This window comes from Clupea harengus, chromosome 4 (genome assembly GCF_900700415.2).
Source record: "Clupea harengus chromosome 4, Ch_v2.0.2, whole genome shotgun sequence".
Taxonomy (NCBI): domain Eukaryota; kingdom Metazoa; phylum Chordata; class Actinopteri; order Clupeiformes; family Clupeidae; genus Clupea; species Clupea harengus.
Window position 1 is genome coordinate 1655974 of NC_045155.1, and position 8785 is coordinate 1664758.

An 8785-nucleotide genomic window follows, 5' to 3' on the forward strand; every position below is an offset into this window, starting at 1 on the left:
TGTGTGTGTGTTTGTGTGCGCGTGTGTGCATGTGTGCGTGTGTGCGTGCGTGCGTGTGTGTGTGTGTGTGAATAAGACATGAATCTCTGCTGTAATGAGCAAATACATCATTCTGCATTGTGTGTCCAGGTGGTAACGTTACCATTTTGGGAGTCATGTTTAAGCCGTTAGTACTTGAAAAACAGTGGCAATTAAAGATGGGCATAACTTCAAAGTCATGAAATATCACATGAAATAATCACTTTCTATGAGCCTGGAGAATACAGGACTTCAGTAAAGCTGAGATGGATCCGATTTCTGGGAGGCTACTTCTCCTCTCCTCTCCTCTCCTCTCCTCTCCTCTCCTCTCCTCTCCTCTCTTCTCCTCTCCTCTCTTCTCCTCTCCTCTCCTCTCTTCTCCTCTCCTCTCCTCTCCTCTCTTCTCCTCTCCTCTCCTCTCCTCTCCTGTCCTCTCTTCTCCTCTCCTCTCCTCTCCTCTCTTCTCCTCTCCTCTCTTCTCCTCTCCTCTCCTCTCCTCTCCTCTCCTCTCTTCTCCTGTCCTCTCTTCTCCTCTCCTCTCCTCTCCTCTCCTGTCCTCTCCTCTCCTCTGCTCTCCTCTCCTCTCCTCTCCTCTCCTGTCCTCTCCTCACCTCTCTCCTCTCCTCTCTTCTCTTCTCTTCTCCTCTCCTCTCATCTCCTCTCCCCTCCTCTCCCCTCCTCTCCTCTCCTCTCCTATCCTCTCCTCTCCTCTCCTCTCTTCTCTTCTCTTCTCTTCTCCTCTCCTCTCATCTCCTCTCCCCTCCTCTCCCCTCCTCTCCCCTCCTCTCTTCTCCTCTCCTCTCCTCTCCTCTCCTCTCCTGTCCTCTCCTCACCACTGAAACTCATCTCAGAGGTGACCTTCTGCCTGTCTCTTCTTCACTGCAGGACAGATGGTAGTGTGCTCAGATAAACAAACAAACACACACACACACACACACACACACACACACACACACACACACACACACACACACACATTCTCATTTTCAAACACAAATGCCTGTGCATTCATGCATTCATTTACACAAAACAAGCACATAGATAGACATATTGGAAAATAATTAAGGATGTATCACAGGAGTAGTACCTATATATCACAATTATCCCTAAATGTCAACAAATAGAACAGCACCCTCCATGTGGAAACATTTGCAGAGGACATATGTCTGAAATATAAAGGGGGGTTGTAATGCACATAGTAGCTGCTGACGTAAGAGAGCATGTGTTGTACGTCACAATATACTGCAGAGTCATCCTACAGTTATCCTAGTGCAACAAAAGGTATTAACACTAGAGGGCACTGTAATGTTATATTGCACTTCTGCAGTTCTGTCACTGAGATGATATTGGCATGGTTCATGGTGCCTGTCTGGTAGCCATTTTACTTTCAGCTTTTACACTAATCCAATAAAATCCATCCCCTAAAACTCAAGTAGGCAATATGGCAAATTTCCTTGTTGATATTTTCAGTCTATTACCCTCTGCATATCAGATCTTTGATTGCATTTCCCCTCATCCCCTTTGACTTATGCCAAGGTAATGTTTTCATGGGGTTCATCTAACTTGATATCTAAATGTTGTCAGGATAAGGCTTGAACACAGTCCTGTTTATGAAGGCTAATTTTAACCCCAGTTCAAGTGTGACTGAAATATTAGTGTGTGCTTATCCAACTACACATGAAGATTCCCCTTGGATGGAAGAGTTTTTGTGAATGTGGAGGGACACAGCCATGATCTGAGTGTAACAGAGATTCACAGATCTACATCGCTGCCAGCTTTCCGCTTTGCTTTTAGGATTTGAGTTGAAATAGTTGTAGAGAACAGAAGCGCTACACAAACAGACATTGTCACTAGCGTGGTAGCGTGTGAGGTGCAACACTGCTAACATGTGAGGTACAAACTAAATCTCCGTTTGATGTTCTGGCATATATGTGCCTTCCTGCTCAAGTGTTTACATACTGATGGTTTGTGTGGGAGTCAGAGCAAATGGGAGCGAATGTGCTCTAGTTAGCAGTAATCCATATACAAATGAAATCACATTATGCAGAAAAAATTCAGTTCATCACTCAGGCACTCTTACTGCCAACACATACTGCTGGGTAAAACAGGGGGCAGAGATAATGATTAGAGGAGTTCAGCAATGAGATGATGGAGGACATTGGCTCTCATCATTAATGACATTTAAAAGCTCTTGATGCTAAAAATAGTAGTGATTTTGGAATTTATCAGCTCACTTTGAACTCCTTAAATAAATGACTGTTGGGACAGAAACTGGATCTAAGCCTATTACTGGCCACTACGCCAGCAGCAGCCCTACATTTGATTGTTTCATATGATTGTTTGATTCAGGTTTAAATCATAGTTCTCATCTACATAATTGCCCAAACACATTTAACACAAATTGTTAGCCGTTCCGCAGCAAGGTCGTCAGTGGTCAGGAAGAGAAGGCTTTTAAAATGAAAGAATGAATTAAAGAAACAGTCTTACCAGCCTGAGGTGTGACATATTCTTAAATGTAATAACATGAAATATCATATCTAATGAACATGACACACTGATCAGTGTATAATGATGGGGTTATTACTTAATACAGTATCTTTGCAGGTGTGATTGTATTTGTAGGATGCGTTGTGGGACTTGTGGTTTACTCATCCTGTTTTAATGCGGTCATGAAACCAGTAGAGAATTCTGTTGGTTCATGTTGATGTTATGTAAATCTTGGCCTTCGTGTGTATACAGTAGCAACACAGTCCATAGACAATATTATAACAACGGATTCACAGTGGAATCACACATGCATACACACACACACACACACACACACACACACATACACACACACACACACACATACACACACACACACTTATTTTCACCCACGCAGACATCCACATCCACACAGAGAGCGGGGGAAAGGGAGGGATGCACGCACACCGAATTGACCAAAGGATTAACTAGTAAAAGAAGATGTTAACAGATTCATGGGAGAAATGTCATGCAGGATTACTGGGGGACAACATGGTCCAGGATTAAGCGCTGCTTAGCAACCTTTGTGATATAGGTGCTCACACGTACGCTGTTCTCTAGGTTGTCCATACACCTTACTTACATTTATCACGAGCAATCCCACTCCACGCCGCAAAAGCATAACAATAATAACGAAGCATTAACACTAATACAGATAGGTCAGCATAAGCATGACTGTGGTCAGAAAAGCCTGACAGAAATCAGCAGACTGGAAATCACTGTGCCTCTGCACCGAGACTAAACAATGACTGCTTACACGATCTTTAACGAACAATAACTCTATGTATTTCAGTGGAGTTAGCCCGGGGCACTTCATTTCATTGTTCATTTGTCGTGACTCACTAGTGCTCTCTACATTACATGATGCCGCCGCGGACTTCAGACAGACATCGGGTCCTGGCATCTCAGAGGTTGCGTAAGCAGCACACTCACTCCATCCGCAAAGGCCCTCTGCATGTCTGTGCATGGCCATCTGCTAAAGCATCACACCTCCCCGCACTCACAGATTAAAGCCGACTTAACCCTTTCAACCTCGCCATCAATCGTGTACATTATGAGGCGTTACATAAGACGAGGATCATGAGGAGCATGAACATCAGTGCAGCAGCTCTTTTAGAGAGTCACGGGTGCCTGGACGTCTCTAGGGAGCTCGGCCAATCCTGCTTTTTCATGGGATTGAGAAGCCTATGGCAGTCCAGAGGCCGTAGCTGGTGGCTGTTACCGTAATAAGGTTTTTTCCATTTACAAGCACAGAAAGGCTGATCAGCACTCTTTCAGACCATCCATGGTGCCAAGCTTGTGACTGGTCAGAACATTTGAGGTGAGCAAACCCATCTGTTCCCTCTCAGGCACCAGCCATGGAGCCAGCATAGCGCTCACCGCTGAAAGACAAATGGAAATATTTCGTCCTATTGAAAAGAGATAGTGCTTTGCACATCCATATTCCTAAGATGCAAATTAATGGATTCAAATGACAAGCGGTGACAAGTTATATATTTTGCCAACCTCCATCAAAGCGATACACCAACACACATACACATGCACACTACCCCCCCCCCACCCCCCTCTCTCTCACACACACACACACACACACACACACACACACACACATAAACGAAGACGGTGCCCAACAGAATTATGTGGGCTGTGCAGTACCCAGATTTACTGTCCCACAAAGAAAAAAAAGAATCTTAAATCTGAGGCCTGGCGAGTATGAACAGTTAACTACATTAATCCAAGTTAATCCATTTTTTATAAAAGCGTTCATATCAGTACGTGGAAAATTTAGGGTAGTTGGAGACCAGAGTCAAATTAGAGAAACGATGAATCATCATGTCAGACAAGCAACTCAGAAGAGGGTTCTCATATTCTCTTGCACTACAAAAGCAGCAGTCCTTGCCACTAGAACTGCTGTTCTGCCTGTTCTTATCGAGCATTGTTTCCTTTATTATTTTCCTTTAAGATATGTTTAAATGTAAGATACATTTATACAAAATGTAAGATACATACATACAAATTTGTCATTTTAGGCAGTTACATTTACATTGGTAATTGTACAGTTTGTTAGATAAACTTGGATGTTTTAGTTGCAGGTGAGGTCTACACAGGGTTGAGAAGGGTCATTTTGAAATGCAATAGATTACTAGTTACCCTATAAATAATGTAACAAGTAACATAACTATTTGAATTACTTCATCAAAGTAATGTCATTTATTACATTTCCTGACTTTCGAGAGGTGCAAGTTCATACAAGAGAACCAATCCAAATTTGAGCACACACTGCCAAATGAATGGACCCTGTCTAGACATAAAACAGATCCTAAGCAACAGAATGAATGTTATATTATACATTTAACCTTTAAAACTTTTACAGAAAAGAATATATTCGGATGTAACCTCTTTGTAAACATCAACATTTTGATTAGTAACTGTAATTCAACGTCATGTTGTTGTCTCAGTAACTGTAACAGATTACAATTACATTTATTTTGCAATTTAATGATGTAACTCTGCTACATGTAACTAGTTAATCCCCAACCCTGGGTCCACAGGTGATGGCTGTTTCCTTTAATGAAGTGCTTAGTGAGCCCCCCTGATTAGATTGGGACAACACTATGGTACACCTACCCCCTTTTTTAGTTTGAGAGAAATGGGCACAGTAGTGTTCTGTGCAGATGTGTCGTGTTCTATGCAGATTTATAGTGTTCTATGCAGATGTGTAGTGTTCTATGCAGATTTATAGTGTTCTATGCTGATTTATAGTGTTCTATGCAGATGTGTAGTGTTCTATGCAGATTTATAGTGTTCTATGCAGATGTGTAGTGTTCTATGCATATGTTCTCTAATGTTCTCTAATGTTCTGTGCATATCTTCTGTAATGTTCTGTGCATATCTTCTGTACCTGTATGCGTGCATAGTGCATTTTACTGCTTCTGTTTGCCAAGCTGTTCTACATCTCAACAAAGCAATGTTATCTGAGACTAATCGTCTACACAGCACATTGCCTTTCTGGGCAATAAGACATCACACTACCTCGATTTCTTGGGAGGATAAACACCTAATTCTACACCAATTGATTGTGTCTCTCCGCCTCGTCCCCATTCGGAAAGGTCGTTTAGCCATCTGTCAGATTGTGATGGTGGCTTGTACGTGTTGTCCTGTGGAGTCGGAGGGGAGAGTCTTTGTCAGGGAACTAATGAGGCTTCTCGTGCGGAGGCAGCAGCCTGACAATATTACGGACGCAGGAGAGACAGCGAATACTAAAATGGACACGTCTGTCTGTCCTGTCTTGTAGTCCGCAGACACTCCAGTGATAACTGCGTAAGATATATAAGATATGTGTAAGATATGTTCAAGCGTGACTTGTTATACTTTACAGCAAAAAAGGTTTCCATGCCTTTTTAAAGTCAACCCTAGCCTTCAAGTGTGTTTCAGCATTTGAGTGTCCCGTGTTTCTGGTATGGACTGGAAAAAAACAGAGAAGTGTGAGAAATATTTCATTGTGCTTTTGACACAGATCACCCTTTGTAAGTTAACATACTAATGTCTGCCTGAACAAACCAAGCATGCGTAGCCAAGCAAAGTTTGGACTGGTGGTAGATTTAGTGCACACTGTTACTACTCCTTCCCTAGATATTATGACATGATGGACATTATGGTGAGATCGTAACTGTTAGCCCGTAAAGGTCTGGCAGTCTATTAATAATCATCTCTCTGGTGCTGACCATCTGTTCATCCATTGGTTCAAGGACATGCTCACCAAAAAGAAAAACAATTAATCAATTTTTTTTTTTTTTTACCATTGACAATTGACAAATGGTTTTCATATACAGACTTCAATTGATTTTAACCAAATAATAAGTGGGGACTGGACCATTGTTTTCTAAAACTCATCAATGTTCAACCAAGACTGTACAATCACTTGTCAACACGTAGTTCAAGAACACTCAACTGTATGACATGAGACTTTCCACATATTCTGCACCCCTGGTTTAGAGGGGTGCTTCACAGTTTTGGGGCATATTTAAAAAACAGATACATTGCTAATTTTCTTTTTGGAAAAAAAAAAAAAGACTTGCTTTGTAGGTCATAATGTACACAGTCAACAATCACCAGGATTGACCAGTATTGTAGGCTATCCGATACCCAGTTGGTCCCACCTCAGCCCTTTACGTTATGACTCATCAGGTTTGATCATATGGCTTACAGATGGTGTTCCATAGAAGCTCACTGTGTTCGAGACAGCGGCCATCTTTGGTCGTGCATCACCTAGTATTGCGAAGCCTTCAGATGCAGCCTGTCTCTCTGCACTTGGGTCCATGAAGGCCGGCGCAGGTAGTACACACTACTGCACTCTTTATCAAAACGCAGGGCTGGCCTCCTCGAGTCGGCGCGGGCCAGCAGCACCGTTGTTTATTTATTTATAAATCTCTTATAAATAGACTGCCTCACTATCCTGCCTGGTTTTTTACTCAAACGGAAAAAAACTGGATTTGATCAGAAAACATTTTATTCTACAGTAAATCCCAACAGTGAATACAGACGGTGGCAAGTTGGCTTTCAGGCCCAAAGCTCTCCCTCATTCTGGAAGGCTTTTCGGCAGATTACATGCAGACCCATTAGTCACTTGGCGCTCATGGGTTTGTACTGTTTACTCATACTCTTTGTTTAATCACTTTTACCCCCTCATCTACTTCACATATATACTTATATACTTATTTAGACTATTTACAGTCTGCCGTATACAGAAGAAACAACCAAAAAAAACATTTGTTTCTTCTCTTACACAATCAACATTTTATTAACAACAAAAAAAAACAAAGACAGCCCTATTAAGGCCCTCACACATGGTTGCACTCTCTCCTCTGGTTATTCATTACAGCTGTAAGACTGCGCTTGAACATTATCCATGTATTGGCTCTGTACAATGCAAGTCACTTTATCTGCAGTAAATCCCCATGATTGGACAGCCACGACAGAGCGTCAGTAGTCCCCCTATTATAGACTCCATTACCTCCGAAACCCCAAACTCATCCAGCCTGACCTGGCTCCTTCGAGCTGGGAGAGGACTGAGCACACATCCCACTGGCGCGGGTCAGGGCTCTCAGACATTTCTCTTCTCAACATCCTACTTCCTCTGCTGCTCATGAGGCTGTGTTCAACACCCATGGCAAACTAGGGAGCAGTGCAGACTATTTGGGCTCTTGCTAAGATCTTGTTTTTATGAATTCCCAGGGAGTCACGGAAGTGTGATCTATACCATCTGACATTACACACACACACGTGTCGGCATATTTGCTTATGTGCTTGACAGAGCAAGTCATTCTGGATTGGTAGAATTTTTATAGGGCATAATCCCATCTGGTGCTACTTTTAACAACCTTTTACATAATGTAAAAAAAAAAAATCTACACAACAAAACCCCACTAAAATGTCCAATCATCGTGGAAGACTTCTGTTTGTGATTGCACTAGTCATTGTGAAAGTCACATACTGGTACAGGCCAACGGAAAGCCTGAGGGCTCTGTCCTTCCTAAATATCTTCAAAGGCATTTCAGTGTTGCTTCTGACACTGAACTGTCTCAGTGCGGTGTGGCTTCTTCTGCCTGTCAGGATACGGCGTTCTGAAATAAGGAGGAGTAGGAGCAGCTTTGGCAGAGAGGTTTGATGTCATTTGGTTTGATTGTTTTTTATTACTCTTGCATCAGCAGAGCCCATCAACAGGAATTCATCATCCTCAAGGTCAGAATGGCCAAAGTGATTACTTAATAATTGAATACCAGTAATCCCTATCTGCACTGAGTCAAGAGATGCTGAGACTAAAAAAACATGATTTACTTATAATTAGAGGTTAAAATAATTATTCTGCATCTCTATAAACAATTTTGATTTTCAGATTTCTGATTTGTCATATGGTAGAAAAAAAAAAATCTTCTTGAATATATGCTAATTGCAAATCTGATTCATTGTTGCAGATCCACTGACATCCAGATGACTACGGGTGTCCAGGTCATTAGTGACAAGTCAGTGAGTTCCAGGGATTCTCTCTCACAGTCGAAGAAACAGTCCTCTCTCTAAGATCCTGCAAAACAGTGGCCTCAGAAACAACCTCGCATTAGCATGTGTAATATCCTGTACTACTCGGAATCATTCAAAGCTCCATTCATTCACAGCGGCGGCACATAAGCCGTAGAAAACAAGATGGTGCTGAGGAAGGAAAAAAAAAAAAAAAAAAAAACAC